The following is a 26135-nucleotide window of genomic DNA, read 5'->3' as shown; positions in this document are numbered from 1 at the left end:
ATCCCCAGCTGGTGTGAACAGGCAGAGCTCCGTTGAGGGCAGTGTGGCAGTATATGGGAAAGATCCAGTTGTGGAGAAGCCAGCAGAAGTGGCAGCCATATCCCTGCAACTGGGTCCACCCCTTGGTGTGTAAGTTACCTCAGTGCGGGGTTCCATTCTCACCCCTTCCCCACAATAAAGCTCCAATGTGCTTGGCCCGTACATCTCTGCTTGGCTCAAAGTGCTGTTATACATTGAGGTGCTAGTTAACAGTGGCTGTTATAATGTCCTCCCCTCTCCCCGGTCTGTGTGTGCTACAGGGACCCACACTGATGGGATGGAGCATGGGAACCTCATGGAGTTGACAGAGTTTGTCCTGGTGGGGCTATCTCAGACCCATGAGGTACAGCTCATCCTCTTCTTCCTTTTCCTGCTCTTCCACATCATCATGCTCCCAGCCAACTTCTTCATCATCCTCACCATGCAGGGCAGCCCCCCTGCTGGGCTCCCCCATGTATTACTTCCTGGACAACTTGGTCTTCTGCTACTACTCTGTCAACCATCCAAAAATACTGGTCAACTTCTTCTCCCACTGCAAGACCATCGCATACCAGGGTTACATGGCCCAGCTCTTCTTCCTCCACCTTCTGGGGGCAGCCAAGGTCATGGCTTATGACTGCTACGTGGAACATCTGCCAACCTCTGCACTGTACCAAGCTCAAATAGAGAGGGGCCTGCTGCACCCTGGTGAGGGACGCGTGGATAGGAGGCTTCCTACATTCCATTGTCCAGGTGGTTCTGACCATCTGACCATCCTTCTGAGGCCCCAACAAGCTTGACAACTTCTTCTGTGATGTCCCTCAGGTGATCAAGCTGGCCTGCATTGACTCTTATGTGGTGCAGCTGCTGATGTTCTCTGACAGCAACGTGGTCACCTTGATGTACTTTGTCCTCCTCCTCATTTCCTACATTGTCCTGCTGGTCAAGCTCAGGATCCGGTCCAGGAAAGAGCAAAGTGGCTTTCATCTGCATCACCCACATCATCATCAGTCTTCATCATATTCAGTCCAGCCCTCTATGTCTACACCTGGCTCTTTGGCAGCTTTCCCATGGACAAGGTGGTGTCCATATTCCACACCACATTGTACATGATCATCAGCACCATAAAGAGGATGATGGGAAGATAAGGGCTTTGGAGAGGGTAATAAATGGAAGTCAGAATAAAGAATTGTCAGACTGGGAAACATATTCTTGGTGTAGGGCTCAGTTTTGCTTTTAGTTATACTGCAACTCAGTAGGATCTGGAGTAACTCTATGGTAATGCTGTAGTATCTATGGAGCAACTAGAATATGTGAAGTAACTTACTAATAAATCTGTAGTAACTATGGAATAGCACTGTAACATATATGAAAATCCCTGTACAATCTGTGGAATAATGAGTAAATCTGTAGCATTTACAGAACAGCTATGTATTAACTCTATAATGAATAACTCTACAGTAGATGTGGAGTGAGCCTGTAGTAAATGTGTTATATCTATGGAGCAACTCTGTAGAATCTATGGAGTTGCTCTGTAATGTCTATGGACCATCTTATGAATCTGTAGTGTCAATGGAAGATCTGTGGGATGACTATGGAGTATATCATGGATAACTTGAGAGTTTACATTGGTGTAACTGAGAGAAGAAATTGGCTCATTATATTTTACATCTGAATATGGTGTAATTAATATGTAATATGTGTAATTAATACTAATTAATAGGCAGGAGATGATTATCACTTGTATTAGCTGTGTTAAAACACAGAAGAAATCTTGGGTATGAGTCAATGTGTTTGAATAAGTGTCTAGAATTAAATTCATGTCACTTAAAATTGCAGGGTTAATTATTGTCTTGATTTATATTATGCTAGCACATAAGGGACCTTACTGAGATCAGGTCCCTTTGTACCAGGCACTGTACACATTCATAGTAAAAGTACCCTAGTAGGTACCCCTGCCCCAAAGACATTACAATTTACATAGGCAAGACAGACAAACAGTGGATGAATGGAAGAATGATTGCCCTTACAAAACTGAGACCAGAGAGATTAAGGCTGGAATGTTCTGTAATGCCTAAAAGAGCTTGCTGATGTCACTGAAAAACGCAAGGTCAGGAGCAGCATTGGGAATTTAATGCAGGTGGTCTAAGACCCAGCCCAAGTCCTTGGCTACAGCACCATGCTTCTTCTAGAATAGGGAGGAGAGTCAAGGTTATATGGGCGACCTGCAAACTTATGTCACTTTCCAGCTTGTCTGTGGAGCTGTGAAGACCTGGAGTCTGGACCCTGCTGGGTTATTGGTTTTATGTTTTTACTTTTTTCACCTTCTTTGTTTAAAAAAACAAAACAGAGCACACACAAAGTCTGGGCAATTGCACACTGTACTGTACATTAATGTTGTGTGATTAAGCAAATTCAAGACATGGTTGGGCAAGCAGCCTTAACACTACCCTTTGTGCCTACAGGATATTTTGATGTAACCTTTAATTGCATTACCACATGACATGTACTGCAGTGGCAGATATACATGTGACACACAGTCTTGTACATTTCATACTAGCATCTGGGGCCTTGACCGAGATCTTGGCTGCACAAGAGGGACCATTGGTCTAAGCCGGCTGAGCAGTGAGGCCAGGCACTCGGCTGGACGTACCAATGGCTTGGTGAAGCATTCACAAGAAGGCTGTGGTAGCAGGTTAGCTGGAGTATCAGATGGATCCAGGGTGATGGGGAAGGCAGGATACAAGGTTGGATGGGTAGGTAGAATCATAGAAATGTAGGGCTGGAAGTCAGTTATTTCCCATTTTGTAATTGTGATGTGTTTGATTTTTCCTTCCTGGGGGAAGTACTTTGCACTTGTCTTTATTGCATTTCATCTTGTTGGTATCAGACCAATTCTCCAATTTGTCAAGGTCATTTTGAATTTGAATGTCCTGGTGCTGCACTGAGGGGGAGACTGGGCTGGATGGGACCACTGGTCAGGTCTGGGGTGGAAGGAAAGGGAGCAGAAGATTTCATTTTTCAATAAGATGATAATGTGGAACATGGGCATGGAGACAGGATGGCTGATGAGAATGAGGGCATAGAAATGGAAATGATCACCTCTGAGGTGGAAGCAAAACTTAACAAGCTTAAAGCACTCAAATCAAAGGGACCAGATGATCTCCACCCCAGAATACTGAAAGAACTGGCACCTGACATTGCAAGTCCAGTAGCACGGATATTTAACAAATCTACCAATTTAGGGGTAGTACCATATGACTGGAGAATAGCTAATGCATTACCTATAGTTAAGAAATGGAAAAAAAGTGAGCTGACCTGTTAACCTGACCTCACTAGTATGCCAGGCTGTAGAACAAATTTTGTAGGAAAGAATAATTAAATTCATGGAGGTAAACAGAAAAGGGGATACAACACAACATGGGTTTACCAAATGTAGATGGTGCCAGACTAACCTAATGTTTTTCTCTGAGAAAAAAACCTGATTTACCAGACAAGGGAATTGTGGCAGACCATATCTACCTGGACTTCAGTAAAGCATTTGACATGGTATCACATGGTAAATTATTAGCTAAACTGGCAAAGTTGGGGATTAGTACAAGAACTGTAAGGTGGGTGTGACATTCCCCTATGGTGTTGTCTGGACTGGTGATCTGCTAGGCCACTCCAGTCCTTGTCTCTGGGAGCCAGCCTTACCCTGCTCTGCTGTGAGAACCCCCACTCCTGGGCTGTTCACACACAGCCTCTGGCATGTAAACTGCTCCCAGCTACTTGCAATAGAATGACACTCGCCAATATCTCTGGTCCTAGACGCAATCCTAGGGACCTCCATCTTGCAGTGTCCAGTTATGCCCTCTGGACGCTGCAAGCTTATATGAGTTCATCAATTTAACAAAGAAATTGATATGTACCGAGCTTGTTATCCCAAGGGGAGCCTCTGACACTGCAAACCAAACACACTGATTCAGGTAGAATAAACAGATTTATTAGCTATAAAACTAGATTTTAAGTGATTATAAGTCAAAGCACGACAAGTCAGATTTGGTCAAATGAAATAAAAGCAAAACACATTCTAAGGTGATCTTAACACTTCCGGTGTCCTTAAAACTTAGATGCTTCTCACCACAGGCTGGCTGGTTACTTTTCAGTCAGACTCTCCCCTTTGAAATCACTCCTTTCATGTCAGTAGTGCAGAAGAAACTGCCTTTAGAAGGGAAATATAATAAAAATATACCAATCAGAATATATAAAATAAAATGTTCTGCATTTAAAAAGGAAAATACAATGTATGCATTTATTTGGGCACAGTATATCTCTTGTGTGAAAGTGAGCCTCTTCATAATCAGCATTATACAGATGTGTAAACTGAGGCATAGACAGGTGACTCAATTTTCTCAAAGTCATACAGTGAGTCAGAAACAGAATCCAGGAGTATTCACTTTCAGTCCCCTACTCGAAACAATTAGACTTTTCTTCCTGCTGGAGCTGGAAATAGAAGCCAGGAGTCCTGACATTCAGGCCCCCTTGCTCTAACCACTAGATACCACTTCCCTCCCTGAGCTGGGAATAGAAGCCAGAAGTAGAGCTGAGTGAATCACTGATTTTTTTTTATTCAATGGCCAACCCCAAAACTATGGAAAAATAAAAATAAAATTGGGTCAACCAGAAATGGATTTTTTTCTTCCCAAAAATGAAAAAAAAAATCCAACAATTGGGTTAAACAAAAACAAAACATTTTGGTTAACCTGAAATGAAACATTTAATTTTGTTTTGGTCAAACAAAATACTTCATTTGACCAAAATTATTATTATTCCTTTGTTTGTTTCATTTTGTTCTTGGGGTGATGTTGTTATTAATTATTATTATTATTTTACCATTTTGTATGTTTTTAAAGTAAAGCTAGTTAACCATCTAAAAAAAGTCATTTTGGAAAAAAAGGTTGAAATGTTTCATTTAGTAAATGTCAAAATGAGCTGATTTTTTTTCAGCCAAAACTATTCACCAAATTTGACCTGAATTCATGAATAGTTTTGGTTGCCCTGAAACTGTGTTTTTTGACAAATAAATTCCCAAACTAATAGGCGTCCCTGATATAACATGTACAGCCCAAACCTTTTAGTTAACACAGTCAAGGGAGCAGTTAGGAACAGAACACAGAGATCTGTTCTTCCTTACCTCCATTCTGTAAAACCCAGCGTGGACACTTATTATCTGCCATTTACCTCCTATGGCTGATGCTTACAGATAATCTAAGCCTCTGACTGCCAGATGCGGGGACTGGACGACAACAAAGAGCCCATACACATAGCTGGTCCCGTCTAATCTTACACTTCACTGCCAGCTAATGTGGTTAGATTTACCTCTCACGTTACTGGAACACACCTGGACCAATTTCTGTTCTTCTAGACAAACAAGATTATCTCCAGAATTGAAGGAAAAATAGAGCAACCTCTTTCACTCTCTCTCTCTCATCTAATCACTCAATCTAATTTACTCATGTACAGAATCTACAGAATTGTCCTTCATTTCTTTCTCTCTGTCTTATCAAAGGTACTGTGCATAATTTCTTTCTATCAAGGTAACTAATGTTAATGAATGACTCATCTATCTGCCTGTCATTTTCAAAGGCACCTAAAATATCTTCATCTACAGGATTCTCTCTCGTCTCACTGAGATTTGAGAGTCCCACAGACACACCGGAGAATCTTTTTTGTCTAGAAGAACAGAAATTGGTCCAGCTGTGTTCCAGTAACGTGAGAGGTAAATCTAACCACATTAGCTGGCAGTGAAATGTAAGATTAGACGGGACCAGCTATGTGTATGGGCTGTTTGTTGTTGGTTTCTCTAGTGCCTTTTCGATAAACACTCTGGTATCTCATTCTCATTAGTGGGATGGCACTGTGTGAGGTAGGGAAGTGGGGACAAATATTGGGGTGCTCTTTAATAATCATTCGTAGGGCTGCATGTCTGTGACAATGGGAAAGAAGTCACAAACACTGTGATTTTCCTGTTTGTTCATGACTTTTTTTGTGTGTCCATGACTCACCCTGCAGAGGGGGCTCCTGCAGTGCCTGTCCTGAAGGGCTGGGCCCAGCCCCGCACTCCAGGCATTGCGACCAAGCATGCAGGGTCGCAGCACCGTTCAGGTGTGGCCCAGCTGCTCCTCTGGAGCGGACACAGCAGCTGCCAATGCCCGTTCCTGAGGTAAGTGTGGGACAGGGTGTCAGAATCACCAACCAGAGATGAGTAAGATCCAAGAGACCTGACACCTGATCTGTGTGCACACAGAGAGATGAGAAAGGGGATGGGGTGAAACTGATTGTGTATCTAATCTATCTATCTATCATGAGATACCATGCAAACCCCTGAGAGGTATCTAAGTACATATGTGGTCTCAACAGGACCGAGCTATGGAGGAAAACCTAACTGCAATGACAGAGTTTATCTTTCTCGGCTTCTCAGACCTCCAGCATTTGCAGCCCCTTCTTTTTGTCCTCATTTTACTCATCTACCTCATCACACTGATAGGAAATAGCCTCATCATCGCTGTCATGGTTGCTGACCTGGCCCTCATCACCCCCATGTATTTCTTCCTCAGGAACTTGTCAGTCTTGGAGATCTGCTACACTTCAGTGGTCATCCCTAAGACCCTGACCAACCTCCTGTCAGAGAGGCAGGCTATCTCTTTCCTGGACTGTGCTTGCTGACTGTTATGTCCTATGACCAATACGTTGCCATATGCAACCCTATGCGTTACTCACTCATCATGAGCAGAAAGGTCACCCTAAGCTTGGCAGCTGTGGTGTGGCTCGTGGGCAACTTGGTGGCATGTGAGCAAATGGCAGCCATATTCATGTTACCCTTCCACAGACCAAATAAAATCAACCACTTCTTCTGCGATGTCCTCCCAGTGCTTAGGCTGGTGAGCACGGATACATCGCTCATCAATGCGATTCTTCCCTTCCTCACTATGGTGTTCACAATAGTCCCCTTAATCTTAATCATCACCTCCTATGAAAGCATCATCTGGACCATTCTGAAGATGCACTCAGGTGAGGGGAGACACAAAGCTTTCTCCACTTGCTCCTCACACCTAATCACAGTCATCTTATTCTACTGCAGCATCTTTATCACTTACATGAGGCCCAGTTCCAATGTCACTGTGGACACTGACCAAGCCCTCACCCTGCTCTACACGGTCATTATTCCGACATTCAACCCAATCATATACAGCCTGAGGAACAAAGAGGTCAAGGAGGCTCTGAGGAAATTCTTGACCAGGACTAACATTTCTGTGTTCTCATAAATACAGTTGTTTTTTCTGATCACTGAGCCCCATTAAAGTGTCTCAACTTGGGAGGTGTCACAAAGTGGGAAAATGTCTGTACTACTGCTTAAAATATGATGTATAATTTGGTTTCCCTTTTTAATTCTATATTGTCGTCTGGTTGAATGTGTAGGGTTAAAGCAAAGGAGGTTGTAAAGTGTGCTGTTAAGGAACTCATGAAAAGTAAAACAATGACTCAGATATTCAGCCTCTGAGGTACCCACTTCAGAGGGTTAAGACAACAATGGGCTGGGTCATCAACTGGGGGAAGAACCGACCTGGCTGGCACCATCCACAATAGGATGTTTTATTCTTCCTATGGCTAGGGCTAAGAATCAAAAGACCCTGAAAGTTAAAAAGGAAGTGGTCGGCTCTGCTGGAACCTGACAAAAAGACCCAGAGTCATCAGGGTAAAGAAAAACAGATAGACAGACTGAGGGTCAGGAACTGCAGTGGTCAAGCTGTAACTTGGTGCCCAGAGACAACAGGAGACACCAAGGGTGGGTCACGTCTACCCAGGGGCTGGAGGGGAATGCCAAACGTAGGGGAGACAATGGGCCCTATAGGTATTCGTTATTTTTAAAATATGCTTCTTTAAGCACTGTGCACGATTTGGACAAATACTCCTGCTTCTGTGTCACTGCAAACAAAGCTGCAGGGCCAGGATCCCAAAGGGGAACTTTGGCAGAGTCCCAGCACAGCTGGACCTGAGAGGTAGTGGGGTGGGCATCTGGGAAGGGGGAAGCTGGAAACCCCGTCAGAGCGTGGCTGGATTTCTGAATCCCACCCCAGGGAGAAGTAGAGGCATGAGCCGGCCACGTGGAAGGGGTTCATTCATGGGACTGGAGAAGGGTCTCAGAAGGAGGCAGCCTACCCAGGAGGCATCCAGAAGGGCAGGTCACATTTAAAGTCTGGGCTGTATTTTATTACATCCATGTTTTAGGAAAGATGTGGACAAATTGGAGAGAGTATGTAGGAGAGCAACAAAAATGATCAAAGGGTCAGAAAACCTGACAGCAAGAAAGGTTAAAGAAACTGGGCATCTTTAGTTTTGAGAAAAGAAGACTGAGGAGGGACCTGATAACAGCCTTCAAGTATGCTGATATAAAGAGGATGGTGATCTATGGTTCTCCGTGTCCATTGAAGATAAAACAAGAAGTAATGGGCTTAATCTGGGATATTTAGGTTATAGATTTGGGAAATCTTTCTAACTAGAAGGGGAGTTAAATTCTGGAACAGGCTTCCAAGGCAGGTTGTGGATTCCCCATCATTGGAGGTTTTTAAGAACAGGTTGGACAACACATCTCAGGGCTGCTGTAGGTTTACTTGGTCCTGTCTTAGCACAGGGGTCCGGACTCGATGACCTCTCGAGGTCCATCTCAGCCCTACATTTCTATGAATGTCTGACAACTACAACTGTCTAAATGACTTCTAATCTCCTACCAACAGCTTTTTCTGTAAAAAAAAAAACAACAAACAAACAATAATAAAAACACCTGGGAAATTCACTGACAAAAACTTTATGAATGCAGAGTTATGGTTGTAGAGGGCCAGTGACATAGCATGCCTATGTGCTGTAGCAATTTTGTGGTTGTCACGTTCATCGAGACCTTTGTTTTGCATTGTAACCTCCTTGCTGGTTTAGAACATCCAGATGCTCATGAAAAAGAGGCCTATCCTGACAGCATCAGCCTTCTCTGAGCACTGCTGCCCCTGCTAGAGTGTGGAAAGCGCTCACAAGGAGAGAGCCATCACTGGCCATCAACGTGGACTGATTCTTCTATCCTGGAACAATGGGTTTTCTACTGGCAGGGCCGCTGACTTTGATTGACTCTCTACACAGAAGCAGGATTTGGAGCCGGAAAATTCACTCAGCAAAAGCACCTGGAAACAGGATGTGGCTGAGAGATTCAGCATCACCTAAGGATGCTGACCAGAACCAGGTCTGCCAGGGGTGGTGAGATCAGACTGAGGGGGGTGCCTTGAGGACATTGTTTTCCTAAGTTCTGTACCTCTGGTGTTGTGTTGTAAAGTGTTTGTGTCTCTTGCTTTCTTGCTGCATTGTCCCTGAAGGATTTGTCTGGGCTGCCAGATGAGGCAGATTCCCACTGCCAGATGAGGGGGAATGGGTATAAGTAATTGGAGGATGGGAGGAATGAGACAGTTGTTTTGTGGTCTAAGCCAGGTGGACTGCAGACTCCCACTGCCCAAGAAGGGTGTCATGCATGGGGTCTGCACTTGGCAATATGCCTGAGAGAGACCCAGAGCTAGAGGCAATGACCAGTCACTATGCACACTTGATAGAGGGGTTAGAATCTCATGGGAAACACAGTCTAGTTCTGAGTACAACAGACTGATGCCTGACCAGGGGGAGGGCAGGGCCAGGTTGTAACAGCACCCATTGAAATAAATGAGGCAGTTCACACTTCCGAGCTATTATGTCAGGCTCTCTGCATACTCAGGCAGACATTGCCACAGGGGTTTCACTCAAGTCATGTTTGCAATGTTGTCTTTGCAACCATAACATCTAGAGACTTAGGGCTAGATTCACAAGGGGGATTAGGTGCCTAACTGCCTAACTTAGGTTCCTAAGGCCAACATTTAGACACCATTGACATTCATGACAGGTTTCAGAGTAACAGCCGTGTTAGTCTGTATTCGCAAAAAGAAAAGGAGTACTTGTGGCACCTTAGAGACTAACCAATTGATTTGAGCATGAGCTTTCGTGAGCTACAGCTCACTTCATCGGATGCATACCGTGGAAGCTGCAGAAGACATTATACACACACAGAGACCATGAAACAATACCTCCTCCCACCCCACTGTCCTGCTGGTAATAGCTTATCTAAAGTGATCATCAAGTTGGGCCATTTCCAGCACAAATCCAGGTTTTCTCACTCTCCAACTTGATGATCACTTTAGATAAGCTATTACCAGCAGGAGAGTGAGTTTGTGTGTGTATGGGGGTGGGGGGGGGGTGAGAAAACCTGGATTTGTGCTGGAAATGGCCCACCTTGATTATCATGCACATTGTAGGGAGAGTGATCACTTTGGATAAGCTATTACCAGCAGGAGAGTGAGTTTGTGTGTGTGGTTTTTGGAGGGGGGTGAGGGAGTGAGAGAACCTGGATTTGTGCAGGAAATGGCCCACCTTGATTATCATACACATTGTAGGGAGAGTGATCACTTTGGATAAGCTATTACCAGCAGGAGAGTGAGTTTGTGTGTGTGGTTTTTGGAGGGGGGTGAGGGAGTGAGAGAACCTGGATTTGTGCAGGAAATGGCCCACCTTGATTATCATACACATTGTGAAGAGAGTTGTCACTTTGGATGGGCTATTACCAGCAGGAGAGTGAGTTTGTATGTGTGTGTGTGGGGGGGGGGGCGGAGGGTGAGAAAACCTGGATTTGTGCTGGAAATGGCCCAACTTGATGATCACTTTAGATAAGCTATTACCAGCAGGACAGTGGGGTGGGAGGAGGTATTGTTTCATGGTCTCTGTGTGTATATAATGTCTTCTGCAGTTTCCACGGTATGCATCCGATGAAGTGAGCTGTAGCTCACGAAAGCTCATGCTCAAATAAATTGGTTAGTCTCTAAGGTGCCACAAGTACTTCTTTTTATTGACATTCATGAAACCCCTGCTACCTTTCCTTATAGGTGCCTAATGTTCTCAGGTGCCTAAATTTCCACCAGTAAAGCCCCAGAGGCGCCTACATTTTTGTCAGTGGGCTAGTGGGAAGCCATCAAATTATTGACACAACTGAGCAGCTCAGCCCTGACTCCTGCCAACTCCGCAGTGGCATTTACAAACTTGGTTCTCCCTCAAGTATCTCACTTGTGGGGGTCTAATCTGGTAGGTGTTCTCAGGGGTCTCTCTCAATCTCCCCTGTTGAAGCTGTTCTACTCTGTGCATGTACTGAAATCTTCACTGGAGCAGGGAATGGAATGCGGGTATCCCGGGAGAACATCCTAGCAATTAGCTCTGTAGAGTCCTAGAGGGTGTAGAGAGAGTGGAAATAACTTTATAGACTAGTGGCTAATGCATTCCCCCGAGAGACCCAGATTTCACTCCCTGAGCCAATGAAGATTTGCACATGTCAATACAGACCCACAGACACAGTGTTGTAGCTGTGTCGCTATAGCATAGACACTTTCTTTGTCGGTGGAAGGAGTTTATCCATTGATGTAGTTAATCCACCTCTCTGAGAAGTGGTAGGTAGGTCAATGGAAGAATTAATCCTTTTACAAACTGGCCCCTGCTCGAGACCTCATGGCCCTGCCACATCCCGTCCCTGAAAAAGGCAGTGGAGAGGATTCTCCAGGCTGCCTAGAAGGGCTATGTGGGACACAGCCAATCAGGGTCCAGCAGGCTAGTCTAGGAATAGCTGCAGGGCCAGAGTGAGTTAGTTTCTTGCTGGAACTGGTGGAGTGTGAATGGTGTGCGGCTGGCCGAGGGAGCGAGAAGGAGCTCTAGGCTGGTAGCTAGGACCCTATTCAGACAAGGTAAGGGTGAAGAAGGTGCAGGGTTGTGGGGAAGTGGCCCAGGGAATTAAATCAGCAGTATGACTTAGATAAAGGGACACAGTGGATGGCTGCTATCAACAGGATCCCTGGGCTGGGATCTGGAGTAGTGAGCGGGCCTGGGTCCCCCCACCCCCATTAGCCACTGGGGGAGTAGTGGCCTGGACTTTGAGGCACCCCAGAAGGGGAACGGAACTCCATAGTGGCCCAGCAAGAGAGCTGGAGCCTGAAGCACCCAGAGATGGTGAGGACATTGCCTCCTGGGGAAAAGCCCTGGGCGTACGGCTCGACACCAGCACTAAGATCATTGATAGATTATGGGACTAATTAAGGACCTGAGCCCAAGGAGGGCTACAGGGAGAGAAAGTGCAAGCCTGCACACACTTGACCAAAGGCCCTTGCTAGGGGTGAGAGCCCCAACCCCATTACACCCCTGTTTTCAGTTGCTTATAACTTTGCCAAATTCTTTCTGTCAGACCTGTTAACATGGCCAAATTCCATTTGGGGGTGTTACTCTCTTCCTGCAGGTTCAAAGCAAAACTAAATTCTCTAGGCTCCAATTCACCCTGATCAAAATTTTTGTAAAGCACTTCTCACTTTTATATCTACATGTAATAATTTAGTCACACATCACAGGGTACAAATAAGTCCTATTGACTCCCTAAAGCATATGTGGTTCTTCCTGAAAGAGAGGCAGGAGTCAATTTGGAACTGGGAAAAGTGGTGGTATGCTACTGAAGCTCGATCAGCTGTGGAGGTGACTTGAATTCATAGAGTTCTTGGTCCTCCAATTTCTGGAGCAGTCTAGGATAGACTGTAGGATGAAGTTAATAATGAGTGGCTTTTATAGTAGGAGGGCATTCTGTAGTTCTCTGCTAAGGCAAATGGAGTCTGGTGTCTCTGCTCACATCACACCCATATCCCAGTCTCCAACTAAAATACCATACTCTACCCCAAATTCAGTAAGCACTTTAAGTTTCTGCTGTCAAATGGTCAAAATAGAATTTGACATGAAGTTGCTCAAAGATTTGTAGCTGGGATTTTCAAAGGACCCCAGGGAGTTAGGCATCCGGCTTCCATTGGACGTAGTGCAAATCTAGCCAGGTGCCTAACTCCCTTAGGCCTCTTTGAAAATCCCAGTCTCAGTCCTTACCAGTAGGTAAACCAAGTTTGAAAATCTGACCTAATATGTCATCAGTAGCTTTCATAGTTATCACCCTATCTGAGAAGTAATGGAGCCAAAATTCATCCTTTGATTTAAATGATGCTAGAACAGAGATTTTTCTCTGGGGATTCCAAATGACCCATAAGAATTTTAGATGCTCAAACCTCTTTCTGCTCATAGCCCTACAGGGTCCTTTATCAGGGTCATATATGGAGAGTTTATTTCCCATCCATAGGGCTTAGATGCTTATTTCTGCAGAAATTGTCAAAGACACCAGAAAAGTTGCCATGATCTACACTCCACTCCAGAGAGCCACAATCTGGCTTTGGATGTCAGTGTGTATAGACATACATCAACGCGAACACGACTATTTCCAAATACAATTTATATCACCACTACACAGTACAGTCACAGGTATTTCACCAAAGAACAAACTGACAATATCTCCCTCCCATTTCCCCGGAATCCCACCCAAAGCAGCTTCATCTCTGAACACACAGCAGATGCTCTAGGGATGTGTTCTCAAGAGTCCTTTTAAAGAATATATATCTAAGTTCTCCTTCTAGGTCCCCATTGTTAGTAATGCAGAGCCAGCACCATTTATTTATTTGAACTGGTAGGTGAGAGACATTTCACATATTGCTGTAGCTATTGTAATGATTCTGAATCTTTCATGGATATTTTGAATCTCCTTCATCTCTCTCTCTCTCTCTCTCACACCATTTCTCGCTCTACTGAGTTGTATGAAACTTTCTGGTACTACGGGGAGCACAATTTCACTCTTCTGTAGTGTCTGAAGGGCACCAAAATTTTGAATATAAACTATTTATTTGTTGTGCTTTTGTTTCTGAATGTACAACTATCATAAATATAAAGGGAAGAGTAATCACCTTTAAAAACCCTCCTGGCCAGAGGAAAAATCCTTTCACTCGTAAAGCTGGGAGGAGGGAGAAAAACAAAGGGTCTGGGTCTGTCTGGGTGATGCTTTTGCCGGGGACAGAACAGGAATGGAGTCTTAGATCTTAGTAAGTAATCTAGCTAAATATGCTGTCATAAATATAAAGGGAAGGGTAAACCCCTTTAAAATCCCTCCTGGCCAGAGGAAAAATCCTCTCACCTGTAAAGGGTTAAGAAGCTAAAGGTAACCTCGCTGGCACCTGACCAAAATGACCAATGAGGAGACAAGATACTTTCAAAAGCTGGGAGGAGGGAGAAAAACAAAGGGTCTGTGTCTATCTGTGTGATGCTTTTGCTGGGGACAGAACAGGAATGGAGTCTTAGAACTTAGTAAGTAATCTAGCTAGGTATGTGTTAGATTATGATTTCTTTAAATGGCTGAGAAAATATCTGTGCTGAATAGAATGACTATTCCTGTCTGTGTGTCTTTTTTGTAACTTAAGGTTTGGCCTTGAGGGATTCTCTATGTTTTGAATCTAATTACCCTGTAAGGTATTTACTATCCTGATTTTACAGAGGTGATTCTTTTTACTGTTTCTTCTATTAAAATGTTTCTTTTCAAGAACTGAATGCTTTTTTCATTGTTCTAAGATCCAAGGGCTTGGGTCTGTGGTCACCTATGCAACTTGGTGAGGATTTTTACCAAACCTTCCCCAAGAAGTGGGGTGCAAGGGTTGGGAGGATTTTTGGGGGAAAGACGTTTCCAAATGATGCTTTCCTAATAAAAATAAACCCAGATAAATGTTTGGTGGTGGCAGTGGAAGTCCAAGGGCAAAGGGTAAAATAGTTTGTACCTTGGGGAAGTTTTAACCTAAGCTGGTAAAAGTAAGCTTAGGAGGTTTTCATGCAAGTCCCCACATCTGTACCCTAGAGTTCAGAGTGGGGAAGGAACCTTGACAACAACTAACTTGCAAACATGAGAGAGTACAATCTTTCAGATTTAGGTAAGGAGAAAACGAATGGATCCCGATATCAGTTGGTCTCTCTCACTTTGCTGAAAATCTGGAAACATAAAATAGATCAAAATAAAACATAGGGTGATTCTATCTATCTTTTACTAATGTTTTTAATAAAAGCATTCATCATCGTCATCTTCACCATCACCATCATCTCTGTCTCAGCAGTCAGTATCTATCTATCTATCAGAATCAGGTGGGTAGCTAGCTCTTATCATAATATTATTTTCCCATTTATCTTTTTGTGTGTTTCCTTCTGTCTTTATCTATCTATTAGACTATTTGTCTCTCCGTTAGAATATTCAAAACTTTCTGGTGTTGTGGAGAGCAGAATCTGGCTCTTCTTTAAAGTCTTGTATTAACCTACCATGCCATTGAGGGGCATGTAGAGTTCATATATGCAATCATGAAAAACTGCAATTTTTGTCATTTAGCTAAGCTGAAAACAAATGGATCCCAATACCAAGTGGACCGCCATATTTTGCATGGAGGAAATATAAAGCAGTTAAAGAAAGAATAAAATGATTGTATATTTTATTAATTAAAAATAAGTTATACTTCTCATCATTCTTTCTCTCTCATCAAATTATTTACACTCCATCTACATGCATCTCTTTCTCTGTCTCTTAAAATGTCTGAGTTAATTGAAATTTACAGTTATTGTGGAGGGTAGAATCTGGCTCTTCAGTTGAAAGACATGTAACCTACTATGCCTTTGACATAAATTTAATACTTAAACATTAAAAAAGGATAACAGCATATTTTGAATGAAATCTGGAAATGTATAGCAGCTAAAGAAATGAAGATTAGATTGTTTTTATATTTTACCAGCTAGTGGTAATAATCTGTCTCTCCACTGTCAGTGTTTTCATGGTACCATGCCTCTGACTGTAGTATTAGATTTACAGTCCATGAAGATTAAAGTCCTTTATTTATCACTTGAATATGTGTGGCATGGTCCATGGAAGGGCAAACTTTCCCCAATACACAGGCACTAGCCCTGGCTAAGGGAAAGACTGGTATCTAAGAGTTAAAGCAAAGATGGTGAATCAGGAGCTTTCCTATGTCCTCCTTCAGGTACTCGTAAAGATGTGTGATCTACCAATGAGGGAAGGATTCTTGAGTTCTATCCGAAGCTCAGAAAGGGAGTGGGCTCTACTGTTTAGTGATTGGGGAGACTCAGAATCAGGACTCCTGGGTTCCGTTCTCAACTATGAGAGGTGAGTAGGGTCTATTGGTTAGAGAAGTAGAGCTTGGGAGTCAGCACTCCTGGTTTCTATTCCAAGCTTTGGGTGGTGAGCGGGGTCTAGTGGATTAGCACAGGGGGCTTGGAGACAGGTCTCATGGATTGTATTGCAGGCTCTGGGAGGGAGTGTAGTGTAGTGGTTAGAGCAGTGACGTCTAGGAGCCACGAGCATTCCTCAGCCCTGGAAATGGTGTGTGCTCTAGCAGTGACATTGCTGGGATATCCAGAAGGCAAGCAGGTTCTAGGGGTTTGTCAAGGTTCCTTCCCCACTCTGAGCTCTAGGGTACAGATGTGGGGACCTGCACAAAAGACCCCCTAAGCCTATTCTTACCAGCTTAGGTTAAATGCTGTCACCACCAAAGTGTTACACGAAGGACAGGGGAAATGCCCACTTGAAAACGTCTCCCCCACAAAATATCCCCCCAAGCACTACACCCCTTTCCTGGGGAAGGCTTGATAAAAATCCTCACCAATTTGCATAGGTGAACACAGACCCAAACCCTTGGATCTTAAGAACAATGAAAAAGCAATCAGGTTTAATTAAAAAGAAGAATTTTAATTAAAGAAAAAGTAAAAGAATCACCTCTGTAAAATCAGGATGGTAAATACCTTACAGGGTAATCAGATTCAAAACATAGAGAATCCTTCTAGGCAAAACCTTAAGTTACAAAAAGATACAAACCAGGAACATGCATTCCATTCAGCACAACTTATTTTATCAGCCATTTAAACAAAACAGAATCTAACGCATACCTAACTAGATTGCTTACTAACTCTTTACAGGAGTTCTGACCTGCATTCCTACTCTGGTCCCGGCAAAAGCATCACACAGACAGAGAAGACCCTTTGTTCCCCCCTGCTCCAGCTTTGAAAGTATCTTGTCTCCTCATTGGTCATTCTGGTCAGGTGCTGGTGAGGTTATCTTAGCTTCTTAACCCTTTACAGGTGAAAGGGTTTTTCCTCTGGCCAAGAGGGATTTAAAGGTGTTTACCCTTCCCTTTATATTTATGATAGGGTTAGATCAGGGTCATGGAATCAGGATGCCTAGCCTCTATTCCTGGATCTGAGAGGGAAATGGGATCTAAGGATTAGTGGGAAGAAATTCTAGACTCCTGGTTCTGCCAGTGACCAAACTAAAATATGCAAATTCTTGTATCATAACTCCTTTTTCCTTGTTTATAGACCATTCTCCTCTCTGCTGCAGCTAAGTGAAGATGTGGTCATGGAGAATCAAACCACACCAACTGAATTCATCCTTCTTGGATTTCATAATATTCAGGGGTTACGTTTCCTACTTTCTTGGGTTATCTCCATCATCTACATCTTCACCATCTTGGGGAACATTCTCATCATCTTCCTCTCCTTGGTGGAACCACGTCTCCAAACCCCAATGTACTTCTTCCTGGGAAACCTCTCCCCCCTAGATGTCTGCCAGACCACCACCACCATCCCCCAGATGCTGGTGCACCTCCTCTCAGGCAGGAGAAGTATCTCCTATGCAAGGTGTGCAGCACAACTCTACTTCTTCCTTTTTTTGTGGGTGCTGAGTGCGTCTTGCTGGCCACCATGGCGTATGACTGCTACGTGGCCATATGCAAACCCCTGTGCTACATGCTGCTCATGAACAGGAAGTTTTGTGTTCTGCTGGTGTCAGGCTCCTGGCTTAATGGCACACTCAGTGCAGCCTTGCACATGTTCCTTACCATCCGCCTGCCTTTCTGTGAGGCCAATGGGGTCAACTGCTTCTACTGTGACATCCCACCCCTGCTGACTCTTTCCTGTGGAGACATCTCATTCAATGTCACTATTATACTGGTCTCCAGCATCTTCTTGGGGTGGATCCCCACCCTGTGCATCGAACTTTCATATGGATACATTGTTTCAAGGATACTGAAAATACATTCCCCTGAGGCGAGGAGCAAGGCCTTTTCCACCTGTGTGTCGCATCTCACAGTGGGGGAGGTTTAGGTTGGATATTAGGAAAAACTTTTTCACTAGGAGGGTGGTGAAACACTGGAATGCGTTACCTAGGGAGGTGGTAGAATCTCCTTCCTTAGAAGTTTTTAAGGTCAGGCTTGACAAAGCCCTGGCTGGGATGATTTAATTGGGGATTGGTCCTGCTTTGAGCAGGGGGTTGGACTCTTGGAGGGGAATGGGTCTAGGGGTTGGAGCAGCATATTTGAAGCCCCAGGACTGTTGCAAAGAGCTTTCATATCTATGGATGAAAACTTTTATAGGGGTGCAAAGTGTTATTATTAAATGTGGAGGTCAATCACTAGGAAAGTCTGAGAAAGGATCCAACAACAGAACATTACAATTAAACTGAACCTTAATTTATAAACATAATGTTAGTTGCTGTGTGGCCTTGAACGTGTTTCACATATTTACGAAAGATGTGGACAAATTGGAGAGAGTCCAAATGAGAGTAACACAAATGATAAAAGGTTTAGCAAACCTATGCTATGAGGAACGGTGGACCTATGAGGAACGGTGAAAAAAACTGGGCATGTTTCGTCTTTAGAAAAAAAGACTGAGGGGGACCTGATAACAGGCTTCCAATATGTTAATGGCTCATCTAAAGATGAGAGGGATCAACTGTTCTCCATGCCCACTGAAGGTAGGAGAAGAAGCAATGGGCTTAGTCTGCAGCAAGGAAGATTTACATTAGCTATTAGGAAAAGCTGTCTAACTCTCAGGGGAGTTGACCTCTGGAACAGGCTTCCAAGGGAGATTGTGGAATCCCCGTCATTGGGGGATTTTAGGAACAGGTTGGACAGACACCTGTCAGGTCTGGTCTAGGTTCATTTGGTCCTGCCTCAGCACAGGTGGCTGGACTTGATGACCTCTCAAGGTCCCTTCCAGCCCAACATTTCTATGATTCTATGATATATATTTGACTAAAAAAAATGAAATTTTGGGCCAGTCCTTCCAACTATTTAAGCATGTGGGCTCAGATTTCCAAGAGAGCCTAAGGGAGTTAGGCACCCAACTCCCATTGATTTTTCAATGAACTCCGTTATAACCCCTTTGAAAATCAAAGCCATAAATAATTGTCTGATTGACTTACATCCTCTCCCCTCCTGCCAATGCACATGAATCCCTTCACTACACGGGAGTAAGAGTCCACAGGCCTGTAAACTCCTCTGCCGTGTTTCATTTGTTACAGAACTTTGATGCTCCATCCCTGATATGGGTGCATATTAGTAGTGGATGAATTGAACATTCCCTATTACCTAACTCCCCCAAAGGCTGAGGCTTGAGTTTTCATGGGAGTTATTTCTCATTAACTTATACTAATTATGTCAATTTCCCTCTGCTTCTGTGTACTATTTAATCCTGTTATATGTATTTTTCTTCTCTGCAAAATGTGTGGGGTATATTTTGTCTAAAAGGGTGTTACATAAAATAAAATTGATTTCATATTATTCTTATCTATCTAATCTCTCCTATCTATGCCATCAAGAAATAAGGTGTGCATTTTTAACAGTGAGAGTAATTAACCATTGGAACAATTTACCAAGGGTTGCGGTTCATTCTTCATCAATTTTTAAATCAAGATGGGATTTTTTTTTTCTGAAAAGATCTCTAGAAATTATTTTGGGCAGTTCTCTGGCCTGTGCTATACAGGAGGTGAGACTATGGTCCCTTCTGGCCTATGAATCCATAGCTTCTTATATGACTCCCATCACCATAGTATCTGGGCACCTCACTAGTAGCTCAGAGAATGCAGTGAGGTTTTTCCATTACACATGGGTCTATTTTTATTTGGGAGGCGTCTAGCATTTTGGAGCCCTGATCTGAGCACAGAATTTCCGGGGTGGGGGAGGGTATCCTCATACTCAGGCAAAGAGGGGCTATCCCATCCCTGCTATAGGAGAAGAGGCATTGGGGAAAGAGAGGCCTACAGCTGAGCAAGTGCTATTTCCCTAGAGCTGTTTATAGAGGGAATATTCTCTCTCTGCTCTGAGTAGGCCAGACAGCGAGAGACCAAGCGCGAGAATGACTCTGTAGCCTGCTGGTTAGAGCGCTCAGCTGGGAGACCCAGAATCCAGTCCCCCTGCTCCAATGACTTTCATTATTTATCCACACTGGAATGACTCCAACAGGAGAGACTGAGTGAGCCCCTGGTCAGAATATCCCATAGTGTAGTGGTTTGAGAAGTGGCAGAGCCCTGTTCAAATCCCTTCTGCCACTCAGGTGCATGGGGGATGTGAAGCTGGGATCTTCCATATCCCAGGTGCGTATCATAACCACTAGGCTAAAAGTTATGGGGGAGCTCCTCCTTCCCTGGCTTGCAAAAAAACATCTTCAGTGCTGAACTCCCTGAGAGGGATGGGCTTAGCACACATTCCTCTCCTTGTCATCTCCCATTGGTTACCTTAGCTGGCTCCCCTACCAGTGTTCTGGCTTTTGCAAATTCCATTCTGAGGCACCTATTGCACAGGTAGCCTGAGAGCTGAACTCAGCCTTTGTGAATCCCAAACTCCCAGTAGTTTTCTAGGCACCTAGAAGTTAGGCCTGGTGATACTCAGTGTCCCCATGCCTAATTTGTGAAGCTAGCCCCTAGTTCTTCTGGATGGTGCCAGGCAGACAGTCCAGGAGCCTGCCTTACCCCAAGTGACCCCGAGAAGCACGGCACAGCGTTAGCCCTCCCTGTGTCGGCACACAAGGATCTGTGGACTCCAGCACCCACTGCAACGCTAAAACTCCACCAGAGGCAGGGGGTAGTTGGGCCACAGCTATGGTCCCTCTCCCCACAACAGCAGTGGGCCTAGATGACCATTTGTGGTCCCCTGTTGAACAGGGTAACAAATCACAGAATCATAGAAATGTTGGGTTGGAAGGGACCTCCTGAAGTCATCAGTTCCAGCCCCTGTGATGAGGTAGGACCAAAGAAACCTAGACCAGCTGTGACATAGCTCTGTCCTTGCCTCCATGGGTCCCGCGTTTCCTGGCAGATTTTGCTAGCCTCGGAGGCTCACTGTGACCCTCCACATAACCCTTCTCTCTCTAGAGACAAGGGTCACAGTCTACTAAGCCATTTTCATCATAAATGAGTGAGGGAGTTGAGGAGCAATTATCCTTCCTTGCACAGTCTCTGTTGTCTCCCAGTCTCAGTGATTAATCAGGGGGCAAAGGTGTGTGTATGGGGGGAAGGGAGCCCAGGCCCACCCTCTACTCCGGGCTCCAGCCCAGGGACCCTATTAGTATCATCTATGGCAGCTGACCTTTTAGAAACATGACATGTACAATTCCCTGGGCTACTTCCCCCACAGCAGCCCTCACTTCCTCAAGCTCCACTTCATCCTTACCTCAGGGCCTCCTTCCTTGTGCCTGATATGGTGTGTACTACTCAGTCTCTCCAACAGTGCAACTTCCTCCCACAGCTCCTGACATGCACACCCACCTGACTAACTGGGAGGCTTTTAACTAGTTTCAGCCAGCCCCTGATTGGCTTCAGGTGTCCCAATCAATCTAGCATTCTCCCTGACTTCTGGAAAGTTCTTAATTGGCCCCAGGTGTCTTAACTGACCTGGAGCAGCCGCCATTTAATTTATCCTTGTACCAGGGATCTGTTTAGCTTGGAGCTAATATATCTATCTCCCACTGCTTTTCGATAGCCATCGGGCCTTGCTCCATCACACAGCCCTGTCATGTGTTTGTCGAACCTGTTCTTAAAAACCTCCAGTGGTGGGGATTCCACAGCCTCCCTTGGAAGCCTATTCCAGAGTTTAACTGTCCTTAGAGTTAGAATGTTTTTCCAAATATCTAATCTAAATCTAAGCTCATTACTTCTTGTCCTACCTTCAGTAGAGATGGAGAAGCTTACAAGAAGTGGAAGGTTGGACATATGACCAGGGAAGAGTATAAAAATATTGCTCGGGCATGTAGGAATGAAATCAGGAGGGCCAAATCGCACCTGGAGCTGCAGCTAGCAAGAGATGTCAAGAGTAACAAGAAGGGTTTCTTCAGGTATGTTGGCAACAAGAAGAAAGCCAAGGAAAGTGTGGGCCCCTTAATGAATGAGGGAGGCAACCTAGTGACAGAGGATGTGGAAAAAGATAATGTACTCAATGCTTTTTTTGTCTCTGTCTTCACGAACAAGGTCAGCTCCCAGACTGCTGCGCTGGGCATCACAACATGGGGAATAGATGACCAGCCCTCTGTGGAGAAAGAGGTGGTTAGGGACTATTTAGAAAAGCTGGATGTGCACAAGTCCATGGGGCCGGACGAGTTGCATCCGAGAGCGGTAAAGGAATTGGCGGCTGTGATTGCAGAGCCATTGGCCATTATCTTTGAAAACTCGTGGCGAACCGGGGAAGTCCCGGATGACTGGAAAAAGGCTAATGTAGTGCCAATCTTTAAAAAAGGGAAGAAGGAGGATCCTGGGAACTACAGGCCAGTCAGCCTCACCTCAGTCCCTGGAAAAATCATGGAGTAGGTCCTCAAAGAATCAATCCTGAAGCACTTGCATGAGAGGAAAGTGATCAGGAACAGTCAGCATGGATTCAGCAAGGGAAGGTCATGCCTGACTAATCTAATCGCCTTCTATGATGAGATTACTGGTTCTGTGGATGAAGGGAAAGCAGTGGATGTATTGTTTCTTGACTTTAGCAAAGCTTTTGACACGGTCTCCCACAGTATTCTTGTCAGCAAGTTAAAGAAGTATGGGCTGGATGAATGCACTATAAGGTGGGTAGAAAGTTGGCTAGATTGTTGGGCTCAATGGGTAGTGATCAATGGCTCCATGTCTAGTTGGCAGCCGGTGTCAAGTGGAGTGCCCTAGGGGTTGGTCCTGGGGCCGGTTTTGTTCAATATCTTCATAAATGATCTGGAGGATGGTGTGAATTGCACTCTCAGAAAATTTGCGGATGATACTAAATTGGGAGGAGTGGTAGATACGCTGGAGGGAAGGGATAGGATACAGAAGGACCTAGACAAATTGGAGGATTGGGCCAAAAGAAATCTGATGAGGTTCAATAAGGATAAGTGCAGGGTCCTGCACTTAGGATGGAAGAATCCAATGCACCGCTATAGACTAGGGACCGAATGGCTAGGCAGCAGTTCTGCGGAAAAGGACCTAGGGGTGACAGTGGACGAGAAGCTGGATATGAGTCAGCAGTATGCCCTTGTTGCCAAGAAGGCCAATGGCATTTTGGGATGTATAAGTAGGGGCATAGCGAGCAGATCGAGGGACGTGATCGTCCCCCTCTATTCGATATTGGTGAGGCCTCATCTGGAGTACTGTGTCGAGTTTTGGGCCCCACACTACAAGAAGGATGTGGAGAAATTGGAGAGAGTCCAGCGAAGGGCAACAAAAATGATCAGGGGTCTGGAACAGATGACTTATGAGGAGAGGCTGAGGGAACTGGGATTGTTTAGTCTGCAGAAGAGAAGAATGAGGGGGGATTTGATAGCTGCTTTCAACTACCTGAGAGGTGGTTCCAGAGAGGATGGTTCTAGACTGTTCTCAGTGGTAGAAGAGGATAGGACAAGGAGTAATGGTTTCAAGTTGCAGTGGGGGAGGTTTAGGTTGGATATTAGGAAAAACTTTTTCACTAGGAGGGTGGTGAAACACTGGAATGCGTTACCTAGGGAGGTGGTAGAATCTCCTTCCTTAGAAGTTTTTAAGGTCAGGCTTGGCAAAGCCCTGGCTGGGATGATTTAGTCAGGGATCGGTACTGCTTTGAGCAGGGGGTTGGACTAGATGACCTCCTGAGGTCCCTTCCAACCCTGATATTCTATGATTCTATGAGGGGGCTGTCTGAGGAACCATGCACACTGCCTGCCTGCTTCCTTCCTTCCCTCCCTCCCTCCCTCTGTCTGCTTCAGTGTCTGCTTGCTGTAGACCCTAGACTTGGGCTTCTGACCCTGGTTTGTCCTTGACTTTGCTATTTGCTTGCTGTCTGTTATCTGGCGCCTGACCCCAACTTCCTGATATTCCGACCTGGCTCAACCCCAACTCTGCTATTTGCCTGCCGCCTGCAACTTGGTGCCTGGCCCTGATTTCCTGGCATTCTGATCCAGCTCACTCCCAACCCCGCTACTCATCGCCTGTCTGCCACTTAGCAGCTGACTGTGCACACAGGCTGTCCGTGTACCAGCCCTGACACAGAGGGGTGAATTAAACTTGGGTCTTCCGCATCCCAGGTGAGTGCCCTCACCATTGGGTTAAAGGTTGCACGAAGGGCACTGCTGTTTTCTGAAAGGTGCCTCAGTCTCCTCCCCCTAAATTGTCCAAAACTATTTGGCAAATTTGTGTAAAAATTCATGAATAGCTTGGGTTACATGAAAATGCCTTTTACTGCAAATAAACTATTCATCCAACAAATTGTACCCAGCTCTATTTAGGGGTATCTGGGTGAAGTTTAACAGCCTGTCTTATAGAGGAGAAAGTGAGACTAGATCGGGGGTTCTCAAACTTTTTTTGCTGGGACCCCCTTTGAAAATATTTCAGGCTGTGATGACACCTCTCTTAAAAAGTGATGACCCCCCACCATCCCATGCCACCCTTCCTCTGCCTTCAGAGCTGGCTGCCCGGCCAGCAGCCGCTGCTCTTGTGAGCCCCCTACAATAGATTTGTGACCCCCTTTTGGGTTGGGACCCCCAGTTTGAGAAACACTGGACTTGATGATCTAGTTGTCTCTTCTGGCCTTCAACATCATCAAACTATGAAAGTATAACATTTCCCATGACTCCGCATGTATTTAAATGCCTTCATTCAATTAACTTCTCTGGGCCTTTGTTTCCTTCCCGCCTTTGTCTGTCATGTCTATTTCCATCATAAGTAGGCTTGCCACCATTTGATTTTTTAATCATTTCGGCCGATAATATTGATGCTTATTTTTAATGGTTTTTTTTTTCAGATTTTACGTGGTCACAGTTGTGGGAAACTATGAGGGGAGGAAAGACATGGGAGGGGGTCAGACAATAATTATTGAGCAACAGTAGACGCTGAGATTCAAAAAATTAAAACTTTATAATAATTAAAACACAAATTGTCAACAACCCGTGTCAAAATATACAAAGTAAATCGCCTTACATCAAACTCTGATAAGTTCTCAAGCAGCATTTTTCTTATTTTGCCTGTCTGCAAATGTTGATTATTATCAAAGGAAATATTTGTATCCGTTTGTATGTGTCCGGTCTAACTGACGTTTATTGACATTACCAATACAAATCAAATCTTTTGAGCCTAATCATAATCTCTTTTGGGCGTGGGCTATTTCTCACTATGTGTTTGTACAGCACCCAGCACAATGGGGCCTTGGTCTTGACTGGAACATCTGGGTGCTATAGCAGTGCAAGATGATGATGATGATATAAACATGCCTATTAATTTTCATTCCAATACCATAAAGTTCAAATTAATTATATCTTTTCTAAACTAAGATTTGAACCAGGAGCCCTGCGTTTTATTCCTGGCTCTGCCACTGACAGGTTGTGTGGGCAACCTGGGCAAGTCACGTCCCTCCTCTGTGCCTTAGTTTCCCTTCCCTCCTTTTCTCTGCTTACTCTGTTTAGTCTGTCAGCTGTTTAGTGCAGGGACTGTCTAACTCTGTTTCACTCCTCCCAGATCTCAGTTCGGGCCTCTGGGTAGTAAAATAATTGAAAATCACTCACTAGATGACTATCAACCACAGAAAGTGGTCATAACAACAACAATAATAATGTGATGTTCAATGTATTTTATTCATATTCATGATTGTCATTTCACAGAGGATCTGCCTTTCTGAATTTGTTTCTGTAAGATCTACTCTAGTTCAATCACAACGATTGGATTTGAAGCAGGAATTAATTCACAGAAGTCCTACGGCCTGTGTTAAACAGGAGGTTAAACTAGACAATTACAGTGGTCCCTTCTGGCCTTAAAATCTATGAATTATAGTCTCCTTCCATCCATTTCCTATGATGTTGCTTCCTTCTCATTTCTGACCCTG

The 26135-nt window shown here is 44.5% G+C and overlaps 2 pseudogenes across 2 annotated transcripts in view; one reads left to right on the top strand and one right to left on the bottom strand.

The window, feature by feature from the left end:
• Positions 1-26135, bottom strand: part of LOC311530619 (olfactory receptor 5AP2-like) — a 404829-nt pseudogene that overhangs the window by 176386 nt on the left and 202308 nt on the right. The gene's annotated exons all lie outside the window — the stretch shown is intronic.
• Positions 17417-18162, top strand: LOC311530214 (olfactory receptor 5V1-like; annotated as a pseudogene). Its single transcript has one exon. The product of its transcript is annotated as an olfactory receptor 5V1-like (transcript).

Source organism: Lepidochelys olivacea (assembly GCF_965140295.1).
Source record: "Lepidochelys olivacea isolate rLepOli2 genome assembly, chromosome: 14".
Lineage (NCBI taxonomy): Eukaryota > Metazoa > Chordata > Testudines > Cheloniidae > Lepidochelys > Lepidochelys olivacea.
Note: the sequence above shows the minus strand (reverse complement) of the source record. Positions and strands in the feature narration are given on the sequence as shown.